The following is a 20458-nucleotide window of genomic DNA, read 5'->3' as shown; positions in this document are numbered from 1 at the left end:
CACATTAGGTGCAGTATAGTTCCCCCACATTAGTTGCAGTATAGCCCCCCATTAGGAGCAGTATAGCTCCCCACATTAGGTGCAGTATAGCCCCACATTAGGTGCAGTATAGTTCCCCACATTAGGTGCAGTATAGCCGCACATTGGGTGCAGTATAGTTCCCCACATTAGGTGCAGTATAGCCTCACATTAAGTGCAGTATAGTTCCCCACATTAGGTGCAGTATAGTTCCCCACATTAAGTACAGTATAGCTCCCCACATTAGGTGCAGTATAGCCCCACATTAGGTGCAGTATAGTTCCCCCACATTACTTGCAGTATAGCCCCCCATTAGGTGCAGTATAGCTCCCCACATTAGGTGCAGTATAGCCCCACATTAGGTGCAGTATAGCCGCACATTAGGTGCAGTATAGTTCCCCACATTACGTGCAGTATAGTTCCCCACATTAAGTGCAGTATAGCTCCCCACATTAGGTGCAGTATAGCCCCACATTAGGTGCAGTATAGTTCCCCCACATTAGTTGCAGTATAGCCCCACATTAGGTGCAGTATAGCTCCCCACAATAGGTGCAGTATAGCCCCACATTAGGTGCAGTATAGTTCCCCACATTTGGTGCAGTATAGCCGCACATTAGGTGCAGTATAGTTCCCCACATTAGGTGCAGTATAGCCTCACATTAGGTGCAGTATAGTTCCCCTTATTAGGTGCAGTATAGTTCCCCCACATTAGGTGCAGTATAGTTCCCCCACATTAGTTGCAGTATAGCCCCACATTAGGTGCAGTATAGTTCCCCACATTAGGTGCAGTATAGCTCCCCACATTAGGTGCAGTATAGCCCCACATTAGGAAGAAGCAGGTTCCCTTCCCCAAATTCGGTAGCATTGTCGTTCCCCCATCCCCTCCTCCCCACTCACACACACACACACACAGACAGACAGACAACCACACATGCACACACAGACAGACAACCACACATGCACACATACACAACCTTACCTGTCCTGCGCTTCTCTTCGGCGGAGGCGGACGAGTGTCCTGTGCGGGTCTGCGGAGGTACGTCACATGCGCGACGTCCCTCTTCAGACTCGGGCCGGCCAGTCAACCAGAGAAACGGAGGAGGGCGGGTTAAGTGAAACCTCCCTGTGTAATGAAGAAAACTGTGCCCTGAAGCGGAATGTGACCCTCAACATAGGAACACAGATGAGGGAGGGTAGTGGGAATGGAATAAGATGGAGCGGCCTGATAAGTAGAAAACTGTGTCCCTGTGCGGAGGGTCACATTCTACTACAGGGCACAGTTTTCTTCATTACACCGGCATTTAGCGCTGCTTCCCCGAAGCAGGGCTAAATCCCGGGCGTCGGGCAATACAAATGATATATACTTGGTGCGAGCTGTGTCAGCTGCCCGGCGCCCCTGTTGCTATGGCCCCCTGTGCGGCCACGCAGCTCGCACACCCCTAAGGCCGGCCCTGCGTGTGACCCTAGCCTTAAGCATAAAATTCCTGAAATGATATACATAGCGTATATAAAATAAATAAATAGGTAGCAAAATATGCATGTGTGAACGGACTGCTTCTCCAAAAATGTTTTCACCCAGTTTGCTTTTCCCCGCCATTGCAGTTATTTATTAAGAAAAAAAAAAAAAGGATGGGTAAATGTATAGGTGAGCAGTATCTGGGGCTGAGTTGTTGGTTCTGTTATGGTGACACTCTGGATGAGGACGGGCACTGTCTGGCACTGCACTGATAGTGATGTATGTCATTTTTGGGTGGTAGTGTTATGGCTCTCGAGTATGTAGCCATAACACTACACAACTCCCATACAGTGCTCAAACATTACCCATTACCTATTTGTATCTGCTTTGTAAGGCTTCTTTCTCACTACCATTATGACCGTTAGTGGTGTGATGGCCGTCAGGACCACCAGGGAGAATAGCGGGAGAAAATATTGCTTGCACCGTTTTTTTCTCCCGCTATTCCCTCTGAAAGTGGCAGCGCCCGACGGACCCCATTGACTATAATGAGGTCCATCTGGACCCGTTATTGCCCATTGCGGCCGTCAAACTAAAAAACAAAAGAGAGTTTGATGGCCGTTATTGACGGGGCATAACAGCAGTGTAAATGTAGCCTAACACTTATTTGCACTTTTTTTTTGCACTGTGTGCTGCAGTGAGATCCTTTAGCTATATTACATATATATATATATATTTACACACACATATTCATATGCGTGCGTAGCCTATTGCATCAGTGTGTGCACCCTAAAGCACAAACTCACGCAGCGCGCGTGCATATATAAATATATATATATATATATATATATATATATATATACACACACACACACATATACACAAATACACTCTTGCTTGCATCCACACATACATAAACAGACCTGCACAATTTGCTCATAATCTCTATGAGGGCGATTTATCAAAACCTGTGCAGAGGGAAAGTTGCTCATAGCAACCAATCAGATCGCTTCTTTCATTTTGCAGGGGCCTTGTTAAAAATGAAAGAAGGGAGCTGATCGGTTGCTATGGGCAACTCAGCAACTTTGCCTCTGCTCAGGTTTTGATAAATCTCCCTTTATGTGAATTGCACTCAGTAAACCAGCCCAGGTCAGGTGTTCTGTGTGAACAATATGTAGTATCAGGCAAGTTTAAAACAATAAATCAGAACAATCTGTATTTGGATCTAAACTATCAGTAGGTAGCCATTTGCCCCTTTAATATGTGACACAGATGGGTCTGACTGAGGCTGAATGAATGAGTAAATCAAATAAAAATGCAGCACAAAGGAAGAAGAAATAAACTCTTAGGGGGGATTTATCATTGTATACAGAGCTGTTTTGTGTCTATTTTTTTGTGCAAAAATTTGCGCAAGTGTTTTTTTGCGTCTTTTTTTTGCGCAAATTTTGATATAATTTTTCATCCCCTTGTCTACAGTTAAGTTTACCATAGAGCACTTTCTACTGCACTTTCTACTTTCTTGCGCAAATATACACCACCTCAGAGGAACATACCAAAAGTATCTATATTGACACAGTAAGGACTGCAACAGCCCATGATGGGAGTTGTAGTCCAGGGGCTGAGATGCAGATCGCACCGGGTCATTCTGCAGAGACCCGCTGCAATTTATTAACTATACAAGCCAGCGGTACATGCGGCACCACTGCGCTGCCCGCCGCTGCTGTATACACTGTCATAATTCATAATCCCCGCCAACGGGAGAGGGGAACTCTGATTGGTCAATAGCTATTCACCAATCAGAGCTCCCCTCTCCCGGCGGGGATTATGAATTATAAGAGCTGTATATAGGAGCCGGCAGCAGCGCAGTGTAGATGCCTGTACCATTGGCTTGTATAGTTAATAATGCATGTGATCGGCCCCCCTGCCCTTGGACTACTACTCCTACTACTATTGCCCACTGCCGGGAGAGGGGAGCTCTGATTGGTCAATAGCTATCCACCAATCAGAGCTCCCGTCTCCCGGCGGCGATTATGAATTATTACAGTGCATATAGGAGCCGGCGGCAGCGCAGTGTAGCTGCATGTACCGCCGACTTTTTAACTTAAATGTGGATCGCAGCAGATCATTCTCTGGAGATCTGTTGCGTTCCGCATTTATTAACTATACAAACCGGCCTTACATGTGTCTACACTGTGCTGCTGCTGGCTTCTATATACACTGTAATAATTTATAATCCCCGCCGGAACACGGGAGCTCTGATTGGTGGATAGCTATTGACCAATCAGAGCTCCCCTCTCCTGGCGGCAATTATGAATTATTACAGTGTATATATTATAGAAGCCGGCGGCAGCGCAGTGTAGACACATGTAAGGCCGGTTTGTATAGTAAATAAATGCGGATCTCAACAGATCTCCAGAGAATGATCTGCTGCGATCCACATTTAAGTTAAAAAGTCGGAGGTACATGCAGCTACACTGCACTGTCGCCGGCTTCTATACACTCTGTAATAATTCATAATCGCCGCCAGGAGAGGGGAGCTCTCTCCCACCAATCAGAGCTCCCGTGTTCCTGTGGTGGGGATTATGAATTATGTCAGTTTATATAGGAGCACAAGCGCACAGTGTAGCCGCATGTACTGCCGGCTTTTTAACTTAAATGTGGATCGCAGCAGATCATTCTCATGCGATCCGCATTTATTAACTATACAAGCCGGCCTTAAATGCCTCTACATCGCCCAGCTTGTATATACACTGTCATAATTCATAATCCCCGCCGAAACACGGGAGCTCTGATTGGTGGATAGCTATTGACCAATCAGAGCACCCCTCTCCCGGTGGCGGGGATTATGAATTATGACTGTATATACAAGCTGGCGGGCTGCACGATGTAGGCGCATGTACCGCCGTCTTGTTATCTTAATAAATGTGGATGGCAGCGGGTCTCTGTAGAATGACCCGGTGCGATCTGCACCTAAGCCCCTGGACTACAACTCCCTTCATGGGCAGAGTCTGTCCAAGATGGGAGTAGTAGTCCTAAAAGTCCCGCAATTGGGGGATGTGCAAGTGCCATCCCTCAGCAGCGCTGCGGTACTTCAATTACTCCCATCATGGGACAGACTCTGTCCCATGATAGGAGTAGTAGTCCAAGGGCAGAGGGACAGATCTCTGTTCACATTATGCGTTTTGCATAATGGGAACAGAGCCTTTCTGGCAGTGTGTTCCCAAACAGGGAGACTTCAGCTGTTGCTTAACTACTGCCCCCCATAATGGAAGTTGTAGTTTAGCAACAATTGGAGGCTCCCTGTTTAGGAACACACTGCATTATGTGCGCTCTTCCCAGGGGAGAGCAAGATAAATGTACTAACCCATATTTCTTATTTTTATTTTCTTCTCATTTCAGATACGTGAATGCGGAGGACTACATCAGATTCGGTGGACTGCGACGACCAGCGTTTTTTTAAATGTCAATAAAATGGTTAACGAGGGCTGTGGGGGAGAACGTTTTGCTAAATAAATTTTTTTTGCTGATTGGTTGGAATCTGGCTGATACTAAAAATAGGGGAACCCTATGCGTTTTTTTTTTTATAAATAAATTTAAAAAAGTGAGTGGTTCCCCCATTTTTTCAGTATCAGCCAGATGCCAACCAAGCAGCAACAGCCTGACACTACCAGGGTGGGCGAGCAAAATTGTTACTGGCCCTCCCCAGCCTAAATAATGCCAGGCTGTTACCGCCTAGGCACAGAAGCGCCATTTTTGACACTCCGGGCCGGTTGGTACTAGCTTTTCCCGATACCCCTGTGGCGGTGGGTACCGGGGCAATAATTGGGTGTTAGCGCTAGCTTATTTGGGGGCTAACGCTAAGTCCCAGCTTAGTAATGGATTCTGTCTACAAGACACATTCCACTACTAAAAACACAACACAATGAAAAAAAACTTTTTATTAAAAAAAACACTCCCCCCCACAGCCGTCGTTAACCCTTTTATTGACATTTAAAAAAATAATAAGCTGTTCATCGTTGCAATCCACAAAATCTGACATAGTCCTCCGCATTCACGTATCTAAATTTCGAAGAAAAAACAAAACAAAAAGTTTAGTACATTTTTTTGTTTCCACACACCAGCAAAAACGCAAGAAAAACTGACAAAATGCAGGGCTGTGGGGGAGTATGTTTTTTTAAATACATTTTTTTTTCAATGTGTCTTTTTTTTTATAATTGAATTTTCAGGCTTAGTAGTGGAAGCTGTCTTATAGACCTAATCCATTGATAAGCAGGGGCTTAGCATTAGCCCCAAAATCAGCTAGCGCTAACCTCCAATTATTACCCCGGAACCCACCGCCACAGGGGTGCTGGGAAGAGCCGGTACCCCAGGCCCGGAGCGTCAAAAATGGCGCTCCTGGGCCCAGGCAGTAACAAGCTGGCGTTATTTAGGCTGGGGAGGGCCAGTAACAATGGTCCTTGCCCACCCTGGTAACATCAGGCTTTTGCTGCTTGGTTGGAATCTGGCTGATTATAAAAATAGTGGAACCCTATGCGTTTTTTTTTATAAATAAATTTTAAAAAGTGAGTTGTTCCCCCATTTTTTCAGTATTAGCCAGATGCCAACCAAGCAGCAACAGCCTGACACTACCAGGGTGGGCAAGCACCATTGTTACTGGCCCTCCCCAGCCTAAATAACGCCAGGCTGTTACCGCCTAGGCCCAGAAGCGCCATTTTTGACACTCCGGGCCTGTTGGTACTAGCTCTTCCCGGAACCCCTGTGGCGGTGGGTACCGGCGTAATAATTGGGGGTTAGTGCTAGCTGATTTGGGGGCTAACGCTAAGCCCCAGCTTAGTAATGGATTCTGTCTACAAGACACATTTCACTACTAAAAACACAACACATTGAAAAAAAAATTTTTATAAAAAAAAACACTCCCCCCACAGCCCTTAACCCTTTTATTGACATTTAAAAAACAAAACGCTGTTCATCATCGCAATCCACAAAATCTGACATAGTCCTCCGCATTCACGTATCTAAATTTTGAAGAAAAAAAACAACAAAAATTTTTTTGTTTCCACACACCAGCAAAAATGCAAGAAAAACTGACAAAACGCAGGGCTGTGGGGGAGTATGTTTTTTTTAAATAACATTTTTCTTTCAATGTGTCTTTTTTTTTATAATTGAATTTTCAGGCTTAGTAGTGGAAGCTGTCTTATAGACCTAACCATTACTAAGCCGGGGCTTAGCATTAGCCCCAAAATCTGCTAGCGCTTATCTCCAATTATTACCCCGGAACCCACCGCCACAGGGGTGCTGGGAAGAGCCGGTACCCCAGGCCCGGAGTGTCAAAAGTGGCGCTCCTGGGCCCAGGCAGTAACAGGCTGGCGTTATTTAGGCTAAGACACATTCCACTACTAAAAACACAACACATTGAAAAAAAAACTTTTATAAAAAAAAACACTCCCCCCCACAGCCGTCGCTAACCCTTTTATTGACATTTAAAAAAAAAAGCTGTTCATCTTCGCAATCCTCAAAATCTGACATAGTCCTCCGCATTCACGTATCTAAATTTCGAAGAGAAAAAAAACAACAAATTTTGTACATTTTTTTGTTTCGACAAACCAGCAAAAACGCAAGAAAAACTGACAAAATGCAGGAAAAAGCTGGGACAGTTTTTCTGGCATTTTTTATGATAGACAAAAATCCTCAATGGAATCCTGGCCTCAAAGCAATAGAACAAAATCCCTATGTCCACTTTTCCTGTGAGGTAGAGAAGGAGTGTACGGTAAAGCGAGAAGGGCGTTTCTATATGTGCACAAGATTTATCAAAGGAGTGCACAGCCTTAGTAAATTCCGAGAAAAAGTGTATAATAGACAAGCAGTGTAAAGGGATAGAACTGTGTCTACAATAGACAAATAATGATAAATCTCCCCCTTAGTGTCCATGGCTGAGGAAAAAAAAAATAAAAAATCTGAAAAATATATATAAAATAAATAATGAATAGTTGTTATCAATAAAGCTACTAAACTAAAACATTAGGGTAACTAACTAACTAGAGAATCCATAGAAAGATGGTCGTGCTAGCGTACACTATAATAATAATAATAGTAACAATTATATAACCAATAAATTACACAAGTTATTACAGATTGATGATTTAAAAATGAAAAAAATCACCTCTAGCAGATATTGGCTGCCGTAAGACGTTCTGGGAGAGTGGGATACTGAGAGCAATGCCGATGGTATTGTACAGTAACCACCTGGCCGTTCCACCCTTGCGTTGCCGTGACCCCGCCTCCGCGTGACGTCACAAAACGTTCTGCGCATGCTACAGGAGAGGTCTGGAGGAGGAGCATGTCCGTCCTACACTGTGCAGCGATATCGCTCGCATCAGGGCCAATTTTAGGCTTAGCGTGGCCCTGGGCAAAATCAAAAGTGGGGCCACAAAAGTCGTAATAGTGCTCTAACCAGATTTGCAAATTTTTTGTCACTTCAAATACCATAAAAAAATATCTAAAAAGCAATTGAAAAGTCCCATCAAAACAAAAATGGTACCGATAAAAACTACAAATCACAGCGCAAAAAATGACCCTCATACGTCCCCATATAAAGAAAAATAAAAGTTATAGGTATCAGAATAGTAATTCATTTTTATTTTTGTATAGTTCCCCCACATTAGGTTGGCAGCATAGTTCCCCCACATTCGGATGGCAGCATAGTTCCCCCACATTAGGTTGAAGTTCCCCCACGTTAGGTTGGCAGTATAGGCCCCCCCACATTAGGTTGGCAGTATAGTTCCCCCCCCATTAGGTAGGCAGTATAGTTCCCCCCCATTAGGTTGTACTTCCCCCACATTAGGTAGGCAGTATAGTTCCCCCACATTAAGTTGTAGTTTCCCCACATTAGGTAGGCAGTATAGTTCCCCCACATTAGGTAGGAAGTATAGTTCCCCCACATTAGGACGTAGTTCCCCCACATTAGGGTAGGCAGTATAGTTCCCCCACATTAGGTTGTACTTCCCCCACATTAGATAGGCAGTATAGTTCCCCCATATTAAGTTGTAGTTTCCCCACACTAGGTTGTAGTTCCCCCAAATTAGGTAGGCAGTTTAGTTCCCCACATTAGGTTGTAGTTCCCCCACATTAGGCTGGCAATATAGTTCCCCCACATTAGGTTGTAGTTCCCCCCCCCATTAGGGTGGCAGTATAGTTTCCCCACATTAGGTGCAGTACAATTCCCCCAAACTATGTGCAGTATAGCTCCCCCACAGAAATACAGCCTTCAGTCATGTACAGTGTATGGCTGGAGGCCGAATGCCTGTGTACTACCCCACATCAGTGCTCCGACCATCACTCCTCCGGTCAGGGGTTACGATCTACTGCTATGGCCTATAGGCCATAGCAGTAGGTCCCGGGACCGGAGGAGCCATGGTTGGAGCACTGAAGATGACTTGCAGGTAACTTACCATGCGCGCGCGTCCTATGGGCGCATGCACGGGACGTCACTGACGTCCCAGAGTGCGCTACCTCCCGTGGCTCCTGCGTTTTAAAAGTTAACTCAGGGCTGCAGAAAGGTAACCGGTGCATCCTTGTGTCCCGTAAAGATCTTTTGGGACACAGGGATGTTTCGAATGAGACAAGGCCCCTGCAGGCTGCTCAGTGTCGGATCTCCCCCCCTGGATCCGCCACTGAGCAGCCCGTAGGGGGCCTTCTGGGGGATGGGGCACAGAGGTGATAGAGCCTCAAGTTTGGCACACTAGGCACACCCCGTGCGCACGCCTATGCTCATATACTGTATATATATATATATATATATATATACATACTGCATACATTTATATACCGTATTTATCGGCGTATAATACACAGTTTTTAGGCAAAAAATTTTAGCCTAAAGTCTATCTGCGTGTTATACGCCGATAAGCCGCTGCACTTCAATGATTTTAAGCGGGCGGTTTAAATCAATGAACTGCAGCTGCTTTGCAGGTGCAGAGACCTGCCGTCGCTGCCGGCTTCTCTGCCCCTGCCTGTCCTGGGGTCTAGAGCCCTGCTGCCGGCCCTTCTCTCCCCCTGGCTATCGGTGCCGCTGCCCGTTCTCTCCCCCTGGCTATCGGTGCCGCTGCCCCATTGCCGGCGCCGATAGCCAGGGGGAGAGAAGCGGCACCAGCAATGGGGCAGCGGCGCCGACAGACAGGGGGAGAAAAGGGGCAGCGGCACCCATTGCCGGCGCTGCTGCCCCGTTGCCTCCCCCATACCCGGTTGTATAATTACCTGTTGCCGAGGTCAGGTCCGTGCTGCTTCAGGCCTCCGGTGTGCGTCCCCTGCGTCGTTGCTATGCGCTGCGAGACGCAATGACGTCACTCAATGGGGCGCCGGCACCGATAGTCAGGGGGAGAGAACGGGCAGCTGCGCAGATAGCTAGCGGAAGAGAAGCGGCGGCAGCAGGGCTTTAGACCCCAGGAGAGGCAGGGGGAGAGAAGCGGGCCGCGACGGCCTCTCTCCCCCTGCCTTTCCTGGGGGCTTCTGCGGGGTCAGAAACAGTGTATCGGGGTATACGCATGCACACACACGCACCCTCATTTTACCAAGGATATTTGGGTAAAAAACTTTTTTTACCCAAATATCCTTGGTAAAATGAGGGTGCGTGTTATAGGCCGGTGCATGGTATACCCCATTAAATACGGTATTTATTTATTATAGATAAAAATATTTTAATAAAAAATAAGCAGCTTGGTTTACTTTATTTTTATTTGTTTTTGAACATTACTGTTACAGCGTGCGCTCCGGTCCCCGTCCCCGGACCGTAGCGTCCGCCCCCTCGGCCTTCTGCCCCTCGGGTTCCCTTGTGTCGGGGACGCGGCTGCCGTGACGGCTGGCTCCCGTTCACGCGCCGCGTCCCAGTTCCACTTATCTGGCTCCCCGCTCCTTGCGCCGTCCATCTCTGCCTCCCGGCACGCGCGGCCCCGCTCTCTAGGGCGAGCGCGCACCGCCTTCAGTAAATTTAAAGGGCCAGCGCACCGGTAATTGGTGCGCTGATTCCTCACTTCCTCTGCCTTCCCAATAAAAGGCACATGCCCCTTCCTTCCCTTGCCGGATCTTTGAGCCCTAGTGCCTCTGAGAAAGCATTCCTATTGTGTGTATTGCCTTGCCTGTTGCCGAACCCGTTGCTACCGCCTACTCGCCTGTGAACCCTTGCCGCCTGCCCTGACCTCTGCTACGTCTGACTACGCTCCTGCCTGCTCCCTGTGTACCACGCCATATCAGTTGCCAGAGAGGTTGAGTTGCTACTGGAGGATACGACCTGGTGGTTACCGCCGCAGCAAGACCATCCCGCCTTGCGGCGGGCTCTGGTGAAAACCAGTAACCACTTAGAACCGGTCCAGTTTTTCAAACTGTCAAAAAGAAACGGTCAGCTAATGAACAATCGAGTGAACATTTTCCGGCTGAGTGCTCACCCTATTAGGCTATGTTCGCACGGTGGGATATCCGCAATTTTGCACTCATTTTGTTTCTGTCAGAATTATGGTGGAATTTTGTCGGAAATCTGTGTTGTTAATTCTGCTTATTAAAGATTATTAGAATTGGGGTTACAGTGGTCCCTCAACATACGATGGCGATCCTTTCCAAATGAACCATCGTTTGTTGAAACCATTGTATGTTGAGGGATCCATGCAATGTAAAGTATAGCAAGCTGTACTCACCTGTCCCCGCCGCTCCGGACTCGTCACCGCTGCCCTGGATGTCGCCCTCCATCGCTGTTGCAGCATTCCGTGGTGTCCCCGACGCTCTGGACGTCTCTGCTTCCCCGGGATCCTCGCTCTCCGCTTTCCATCGCCGTCATAACGTCACTACGCACGCACGCCGCTCCTATTCGATGACGGGACAGCGTGCGCGCAAAGTGATGACGACGATGGAGAGCGCCGGTGATGGAGGGGATAGTGAAGATGACACTCCGGAGCCCCGAGGACAGGTAGGAGACCATCACAGGAGCACACGGGGCACCGTAAACGGCTATCCGGCAGCAGATGAAGCAGTCTGCGCTGCCGGATAGCTGTTTATGCGATGGCCCCGACATACAAAAGCATCATATGTTGATGCTGCCTTCAACATGCGATGGCCTCTGAGAGGCCATCGCATGTTGAAATTATCGTATGTCGGGGCCATCGTAGGTCGGGGGGTCACTGTATTTAATTTAGAAAAAAGAAGGCTTAGGGGTGACCTAATAACTATGTATAAATATATCAGGGGACCGTACAGAGATCTCTCCCATGATCTATTTATACCCAGGACTGTATCTATAACAAGGGGGCATCTGCTACGTTTAGAGGAAAGAAGGTTTCTACACCAGCACAGACAGGGGTTCTTTACTGTAAGAGCAGCGAGACTGTGGAATTCTCTCCTGGTGGAGGTGGTCATGGTGAACTCAGTAAAAGAGTTCAAAAGGGGTTTGGACAGGGGCGTACCTAGAGCATTTGGCACTCGGGGCAGACCCTTTGTTTGGCACCCCCGCCCACCACACACACGCACCCCCATTAATTACACCCCCTCCCTCCCCTCCCCCCAGGGGCGGACTGACAACACTCGGGGCCCCCGGACCAAAAAAAAAGGCAAGGGCCCCTGCTAGGCTCTGCAGCTCGTCAATCTTCTGCCACGCTCCTATTCCACCCAAATCCCACACACAATAAATAAATAAAAATTTATATATGTAAGAAACACTTTAACGTAAGTAAATTTCCATGACCAATAATACTGGTGTACAAGGAGTAAATATATACCACCACACAATAACTGGATAATACCGCCATACGGTACTGAATAAAACCGCTATATACAGACCAGTATACTATAAGGAATCTGTATACAATATAAGTGATTATATACAGGACCATATGGCGGTAGATATCAGCTGTACACAGGATGTGTATACCATATAAGCGATTACAGTTACATTTTGGGACTCACAATTACGTCTTTTCTGATCAGCGGCGTCCTCTTACTTTTCTTCTCTGTCCGGATAAGACATCTGCAGGAAAAACATGTCAGACTCTGCATATATTCAGTGCCCTCCCCTCCTCCACAACCTTCCCATCTATAGGCCCACAAACTGTAATAATGCCCTCCTTGGTGTCCTGCACAGTAAAAGGGCAGGTAGGTAGCCAGGAAACCCCCTCTTTCCCATAGGTATATGCAGAGTTACACTCCCCCCCCCCCCCTCTTTCCCTTAGAAAGTAGTGAGTACAGCTCTGGAGTATAATACAATACTCTGGGTCCTAAGGCAGTGTTTGCCAACCCAGGCGCCTCCAGCTATTGCAAAACTACAATGCCCAGCATGCCAAGACAGCCAAAGGCTTTCTGGGCATGCTGGCAGTTGTAGTGTTGCAACAGCTGGAGGCTCCCTGGTTGGGAAACACTGGGTTAGGCCTTAAAGGAGTAGTCCAGTGGTGAAAAACTTATCCCCTATCCTAAGGATAGGGGATAAGTTTGAGATCGCGGGGGGTCCGACCGCTGGGGCCCCCTGCGATCTCCTGTACGGGGCCCCGACAGCCCGCGGGAAGGGGGCGTGTCGACCTCAGCACGAAGCGGCGGCCGACACGCCCCCTCAATACATCTCTATGGTAGAACTAGAGATTGCCGAAGGCAGCGCTTCGGCTCTGCCATAGAGTTGTATTGAGGGGGCGTGTCGGCCGCCGCTTCGTGTTGAGGTCGACACGCCCCCTTCCCGCGGGCTGTCGGGGCCCCATACAGGAGATCGCAGGGGGCCCCAGCGGTCGGACCCCCCGCGATCTCAAACTTATCCCCTATCCTTAGGATAGGGGATAAGTTGTTCACCACTGGGTTCACCACTGGACTACTACTTTAAGGCAGTGTTTGCCAACCCGTGCACCTCCAGCTGTTGCAAAACTACAACTCCCAGCATGCCTAGACAGCCAAAGGCTCTCCGAGCATGCTGGCAGTTGTACTTTTGCAACAGCTGGAGGCTCCCTGGTTGGGAAACACTGGGTTAGGCCTTAAAGCAGTGTTTGCCAACCCAGGCGCCTCCAGCTATTGCAAAACTACAACTCCCAGCATGCCTAGACAGCCAAAGGCTCTCCGGGCATGCTGGCAGTTGTAGTGTTGCAACAGCTGGAGGCTCCCTGGTTGGGAAACACTGGGTTAGGCCTTAAGGCAGTGTTTGCCAACCCGGGCGCCTACAGCTGTTGCAAAACTACAACTCCCAGCATGCCTAGACAGCCAAAGGCTCTCCGGGCATGCTGGCAGTTGTAGTGTTGCAACAGCTGGAGGCTCCCTAGTTGGGAAACACTGGGTTAGGCCTTAAGGCAGTGTTTGCCAACCTGGGCGCCTCCAGCTGTTGCAAAACTACAACTCCCAGCATGCCTAGACAGCCAAAGTCTCTCAGAGCATGCTGGCAGTTGTATTTTTGCAACAGCTGGAGGCTCCCTGGTTGGGAAACACTGGGTTAGGCCTTAAGGTGAGTGTTTGCCAACCCGGGCACCTCCAGCTGTTGCAAAACTACAACTCCCAGCATGCCTAGACAGCCAAAGGCGCTCCGAGCATGCTGGCAGTTGTACTTTTGCAACAGCTGGAGGTTCCCTGGTTGGGAAACACTGGGTTAGGCCTTAAGGCAGTGTTTGCCAACCTGGGCGCCTCCAGCTGTTGCAAAACTACAACTCCCAGCATGCCTAGACAGCCAAAGGCTCTCCGGGCATGCTGGCAGTTGTAGTGTTGCAACAGCTGGAGGCTCCCTGGTTGGGAAACACTGGGTTAGGCCTTAAGGCACTGTTTGCCAACCTGGGCACCTCCAGCTGTTGCAAAACTACAACTGCCAGCATGCCCGGAGAGCCTTTGGCTGTCCGGGCATGCTGGCAGTTGTAGTTTTGCAACAGCTGGAGGTACCCTGGATGGGAAACACTGGCTTAGGCCCTAAGGCAGTGTTTGCCAATCTGGGTGCCTCCAGCTGTTGCAAAACTACAACTCACAGCATGCCCGGACAGCCAAAGGGGTTGAAGGGGGAGGTAGAAGGGGGGCAGGCAGGTGGGGGGTTACCTATATGGTGGTGGATGATGGGAGGGAGGCCATGCAGGTGGGGAGCTGGTTACCTGTACGGCCACAGTAGCGGGAGGCCTGGCACTGCAACATTCTGCTGGAGGGCGCATGTTCATCTCCAGCGCGCTCCTCTCTGCCAGCATCACGTCTCACGCGTCATCACTAACGTGATGACGCTTCTCCTAGGCAGCCACAGCGGTTCTGTAGGGCCGCAGGCTGCCTGGGAGGTAAGGAAAGGGTGGGGGGCGTGGGGGTTGGGGGCGGACACAGAGCGCGGGCGGCGGCAAACAGCACGGGCGGCGACAAAGTGTTTAAAAAAAAAAAAAAACTTTAATTTTGCGGTCACCGGGGCGGGCCGCCCCCCCCCCCCCCCCCCCCCCTAGGTACACCACTGGGTTTGGATGCATTTTTGGAAAGTAATAACATTACAGGTTATGTATACTAGATTTATAGGGACAGAACGTTGATCCAGATATTTATTCTGATGCCATATCTGGAGTCGGGAAGGAATTTTTATCTCTAGTATGAGGGTTTTTTTTCCTTCCTCTGGATCAACTCAGTAGGGACTCATTAGGGTTATAGATTGAACTTGATGGACTCAGGTATTTTTTTAACCTTATGAACTATGTTACTATGCTGAAATTCAAAGCCCCATTGAGTTCAATGGGATTCTGCCATGGAATTCTGCAAAATGGGACAGCAGAAGTAAATGGGCAGTAAATTTCTGCTGAATTTACAGTGGAATTCTTCAGCAGAATTACGAAAGGAAATTTCACCATGCGAACATAGCCTCACACAGATCAATATAGGCCTGTTTGGCCAATTATAGCCTTTTGTAATTAGGTCCCTACCCTGGGCTTTGTTCTGCATTCTACCTACTCTCTGTCATTGCTTCTCTGTATATGGTGCAATCAAGTTTGGATCATGATAGGGGTTGCAGACTGGGTAACAAAAAAAAAAAAAAAAAAAAAAAAGCAGTACTCATCTCACTGATCCACTGCAGTTTCAACAATCTCTGAGTGTCCGCTGATCTTCACTTTCTGATCAAGTTTCAACACAAGTAAATGCACGTTCACCCCACTAGTGACTGAGGTGGGCCCCTGCAGCCAGTAAGTGACTGAGTGGGTATTACCTTCTGTTAAAATGGGTAGTACAGCAACAATTGGGGATTTTGAGGTAAGTGCTTTTATTTTTATTTTAAAGGGGTACTCCACTGAAGGTTTTTTTTTTTTTATCAATTGGTGCCAGAAAGTTAAACAGATTTGTAAATTACTTCTGTTTAAAAATCTTGAAGCTTTCAGTACTTATCGCCTGGTGTATGCTCCACAGGAAGTTATTTTCTTTTTGAATTTCTTTTCTGTCTTGCCACAGTGCTCTCTGCGGACACCTCTGTCCATGTCAGGTACTGTCCAGAGCAGGAGATGTTTGCTATGTGGATTTGTTCCTACTCTGGACAGTTCCTAAAATGGACAGAGGTGTCAGCAGAGAGCACTGTGGTCAGACAATAAGGAAATTCAAAAAGAAAAAACTTCCTGTGGAGAATACAGCAGCTGATAAGTACTGGAAGAATTAAGATTTTCAAATAGAAGTCATTTACAAACCAGTTTAACTTTCTGGCACCAGTTGATTAAAAAAAACAATGTTTTCCATTGGAGTACCCCTTTAACCTGTTGGGGACTAAGGGCGTAAAAGTATGCCCTTGCTCCCTGGTACTTAAGGACCAAGGGCGTACCTGAACTCCCGTGGGTATTCCGTTTACTGCCACACTATTTAATTTTCTACACTGACATGCTGGTGTTGCCCCATACTTTTCATTTTAATAAGAGATAAAAGGGAAAAAAGACACCCAAAATTTGTAATGCAATTTCTCCCGAGTTCAGAAATACCCCATATGTGGATGTAAAGTGTTCTGCGGGCGAACTACAGGGCTCAGGAGTTAGAGCGCACCATTTACATTTGAGGCCTAAACTAGTGATTTGCACAGGGGTGGCTGCTGGTTACAGTGTTTCTGACATAAATGTTAAAAAAAAGAAAAAAACAAGAAAAGAAACACCCACATGTGACCCCATTTTAAAAACTACACCCCTCATGGATCATGACAAAAAAAAAATGTCACTAAAATGCTGGTGTTACCCCAAAGCTTTCATTTTCACAAGGGGTAATAGTAAAAAAGCCCCCCAAAATTTGTAAAACCATACCCAATATGTGGATGTAAAGTGCTCTGCGTTTGCACTACAGAGTTCAGAAGGGAAGGAGAGCCATTGAACTTTAGGAGAGAGAATTTGGCTGGAATTGAAGGCTACGTGCGTTTACAAAGCCCCCATGGTGCTAGAACAGTGCCCCCCCCCATGTGACCCCCATTTCGGAAACTACACCCCTCACAGAATTTAATAAGGGGTGCAGTGAGTATTTATACCCCACTGGTGTCTGACAGATTTTTGGAACAGTGGTCCGTGAAAATGAAACGCCAGTGGGGTGTAAAAGCTCACTGCCACCTTGTTACGTCCGTGAGGGGTGTAGTTTTTGCCCCATGTACTGTGCCACTATGTCCCCACCAGATATGCCATTGTTCTCCCATAAACTGTACCATTATGTCCCCATGTACTGTGCCACTTTGTCCCCATAAACTGTGCCACTATGCCCCCATGAGATGTGCCATTGTGGCTCCATGACCTGTATCACTATGCCCCCATGTACTGTGCCACTATGCCCCTTATACTGTGCCATTATGCCCCTATGTACTGTGCCACTCTGACCCATATGTACTGTGCCACTATGCCCCCATGAACTGCACCACTATGCCCCATGAACTGTGCCAATATGCCCCCAATGTACTATGCCACTATGCCCCCATGTACTGTGCCACTATGCCCCCATGAACTGCACCACTATGCCCCCATGAACTGCACCACTATGCCCCCATGTACTGTGCCACTATGCCCCCATTTACTGTGCCACTATTCCCCCATGTACTGTGCCACTATTTCCCCATGTACTGTGCCACTATTCCCCCATAAACTTTGTCACTATGACCCCCTAAAACTGTGCCACTATGTTCCCATCCACTGAGCCACTATGCCCCCATGAACTGTGCAACTATGCCCCCATGTACTGTGCCACTATGCCCCCATTTACTGTGCCACTATTCCCCCATGTATTGTGCCCCTATTCCCCCACGTGCCACTATGCCCCCATGAACTGCACCGCTATGCCCCCATGAACTGCACCACTATGCCCCCATGAACTGTGCAACTATGCCCCCATGTACTGTGCCACTATGCCCCCATTTACTGTGCCACTATTCCCCCATGTACTGTGCCACTATTCCCCCATGTACTGTGCCACTATTCCCCCATAAACTGTGCCACTATTACCCCCTAAAACTATGCCACTATGTTCCCATACACTACGCCACTATGCCCCCATGAAGTGTGCAATAGTGTTGAGCGGCATAGGCCATATTCGAATTCGCGAATATTCGCGAATATATGGACGAATATTCGTCATCTATTCGCGAATCTTCGCATATTCGTAATATTTTCGTCTTATTTTCGCATATGCGAACATTCGCGTATGCGAAAATTACCATATACGAAAATTTGCATATGCAAAAATTAGCATAAGCAGAAATTCGCATATGCGAATATTAGCATATGCAAATGTTCGCATATGCGAAATTTCGCGCGCCAGTCTCACACAGTAGTACTAGAGCCTTCTTTACACCACACAAGCTGTAAGCAGAGAGGGATGATCACTGTGATGTGTACTGTGAAAAAAAAAAAATAAATACAATATTCGGAATTACGAATCGAATATATAGCGCTATATTCGTGAATATTCGCGAATAAAATTTGCATTGCGAATATTCGCGAGCAACACTAGTGTGCAACTATGTCCCCACAATATATGCCATTGTGCCACTATGCCTCCATGAACTGTGCCACTATGCCCCCATGTACTGTGCCACTATGCCCCTATGTACTGTGCCACTATGCCCCTATGAACTGCACCACTATGCCCCATGAACTGTGCCACTATGCCCCCATGAACTGTGCCACTATGCCCCCATGTACTGTGCCACTATGCCCCTATGAACTGCACCACTATGCCCCATGAACTGCACCACTATGCCCCCATGAACTGTGCCACTATGCCCCCATGTACTGTGCCACTATGCCCCATGTACTGTTCCACTATGCCCCATGTACTGTGCCACTATTCCCCCATAATTGGTGCCACTATGACCCCCCCTAAAACTGTGCCACTATGCCCCCATAAGATGTGCCTTTGTGCCCCTATGAACTGTACCACTATGTCCCCATGTACTGTGCCACTATGCCCCTATGAACTGTGCCCCTATGCCCGCATGTACTGTGCCACTATATCCCCATATATTGTGCCACTATTCCCCATGAACTGTGCCACCATGGCCCCATAAAATATGCAACTATGCCTCTATGACCTGTACCACAATGCCCCCTATGACCTGTGCCCCTATGCCCCATGTACTGTGCCACTATGCCCCTATGAACTGTGCAGTTAAATCATCATGCCGCCTGTATAACAAAAGAAGCGCTGGGCCGCCGGGCAGGGAACAGAGTGTCTTGATGACACCGATACAAGTGAATGAGGGGAGAGCTGGCTAGCGGTCTGGATGTTTGGCAGTCGCAGTCTGGATCTGGACCACGATCCGCCAGTTGGGTACCACTGCTATACATTATATCTGGTGCTGAGTGTGCAGCAGATTTACAGGAATAGTTGTAATAGGAACACATTGCTAATTAAACTTACATAGATAACTGTGAGTGTTTTATCTACTATATATAGTACTAGCTATTGAATACCCGGTGTTGCCCGGTTTTTCCTTCCTAATCCTTGTTGGGGAGGAAAATAAACAAAGGAGGAAGCTTTTGACTTCATATTCTGTCCCCATATATTGTTGTCATATCCCAAGCCCATATCCTGTCCTCATATCCTGACCTCCTATCCCGTCATCATATCCCAACCTCATATCTCGTCCTCATATCCCGACCTCCTATCTCGAACTCTTATCCCAACCTCCTATCCCATCCTCCTATCCCGAACTCCTATCCCGACCTCCTATCTCAACCTCCTATCCTAACCTCCTATCCCGTTCTCCTATCCCAACCTCCTTTCTCAACCTCCCATCCCGACCTCCTATCCCGACCTCCTATCCTGTCCTCCTATCCCGTCCTCCTATCTTGACCTCCTATCTCGACCTCCCATCCCATCCTCCTATCTCGACCTCCTATCCCGACCTCCTATCCTGACCTCCTATCTCGACCTCCTATCTCGACCTCCTATCCCGAACTCCTATCTCGACCTCCTATCCCGACCTCCTATCCCATCCTCCTATCTCAACTCCCTATCCCGTCCTCCTTTCTCCACCTCTTATCCCGACCTCCTATTCCGACCTCTTATCTCAACCTCCTATCCTGTCTTTCTATCTAGACCTCCTATCCCGAACTCCTAACTCGTCCTCCTATCCCGTCCTCCTATCTTGACCTCCTATCTTGACCTCCTATCTCGACCTCCCATCCGTCCTCATATTCCGACCTGTAATATGTGTACCAGGTATTGAAATATCTCCAGCCCTACAGAAGTTATGAGAGAACATAAATTTCCCATTGATTTGACTGGGACTTTAAACAAAACCCCTGACCCTCACAAATGGGGGTAGTTAAGGGTTAAATTAACTATCCTATATTTTAAGTGGACATATAAGTAACATGTGACCAAGTATTATCAAAATATCTCCAGCCGTTTGGAAGTTATGCAGTAACATATATTTCCCATAGACTTGTATAGGACTTTAAACATAAACCCCACCCCTGGCAAATGGGGGTAAGTAAGGGTTAAATCACCTATCCTATGTTTGTTGTTGACATATAAGTAACATGTGTGCCAAGTTTCATGTTAATATCTTTAGCCGTTTGGAAG

The sequence above is a fragment of the Hyla sarda genome, chromosome 12 (assembly GCF_029499605.1).
Source record: "Hyla sarda isolate aHylSar1 chromosome 12, aHylSar1.hap1, whole genome shotgun sequence".
Lineage (NCBI taxonomy): Eukaryota > Metazoa > Chordata > Amphibia > Anura > Hylidae > Hyla > Hyla sarda.
This window is presented reverse-complemented; position numbering follows the sequence as displayed.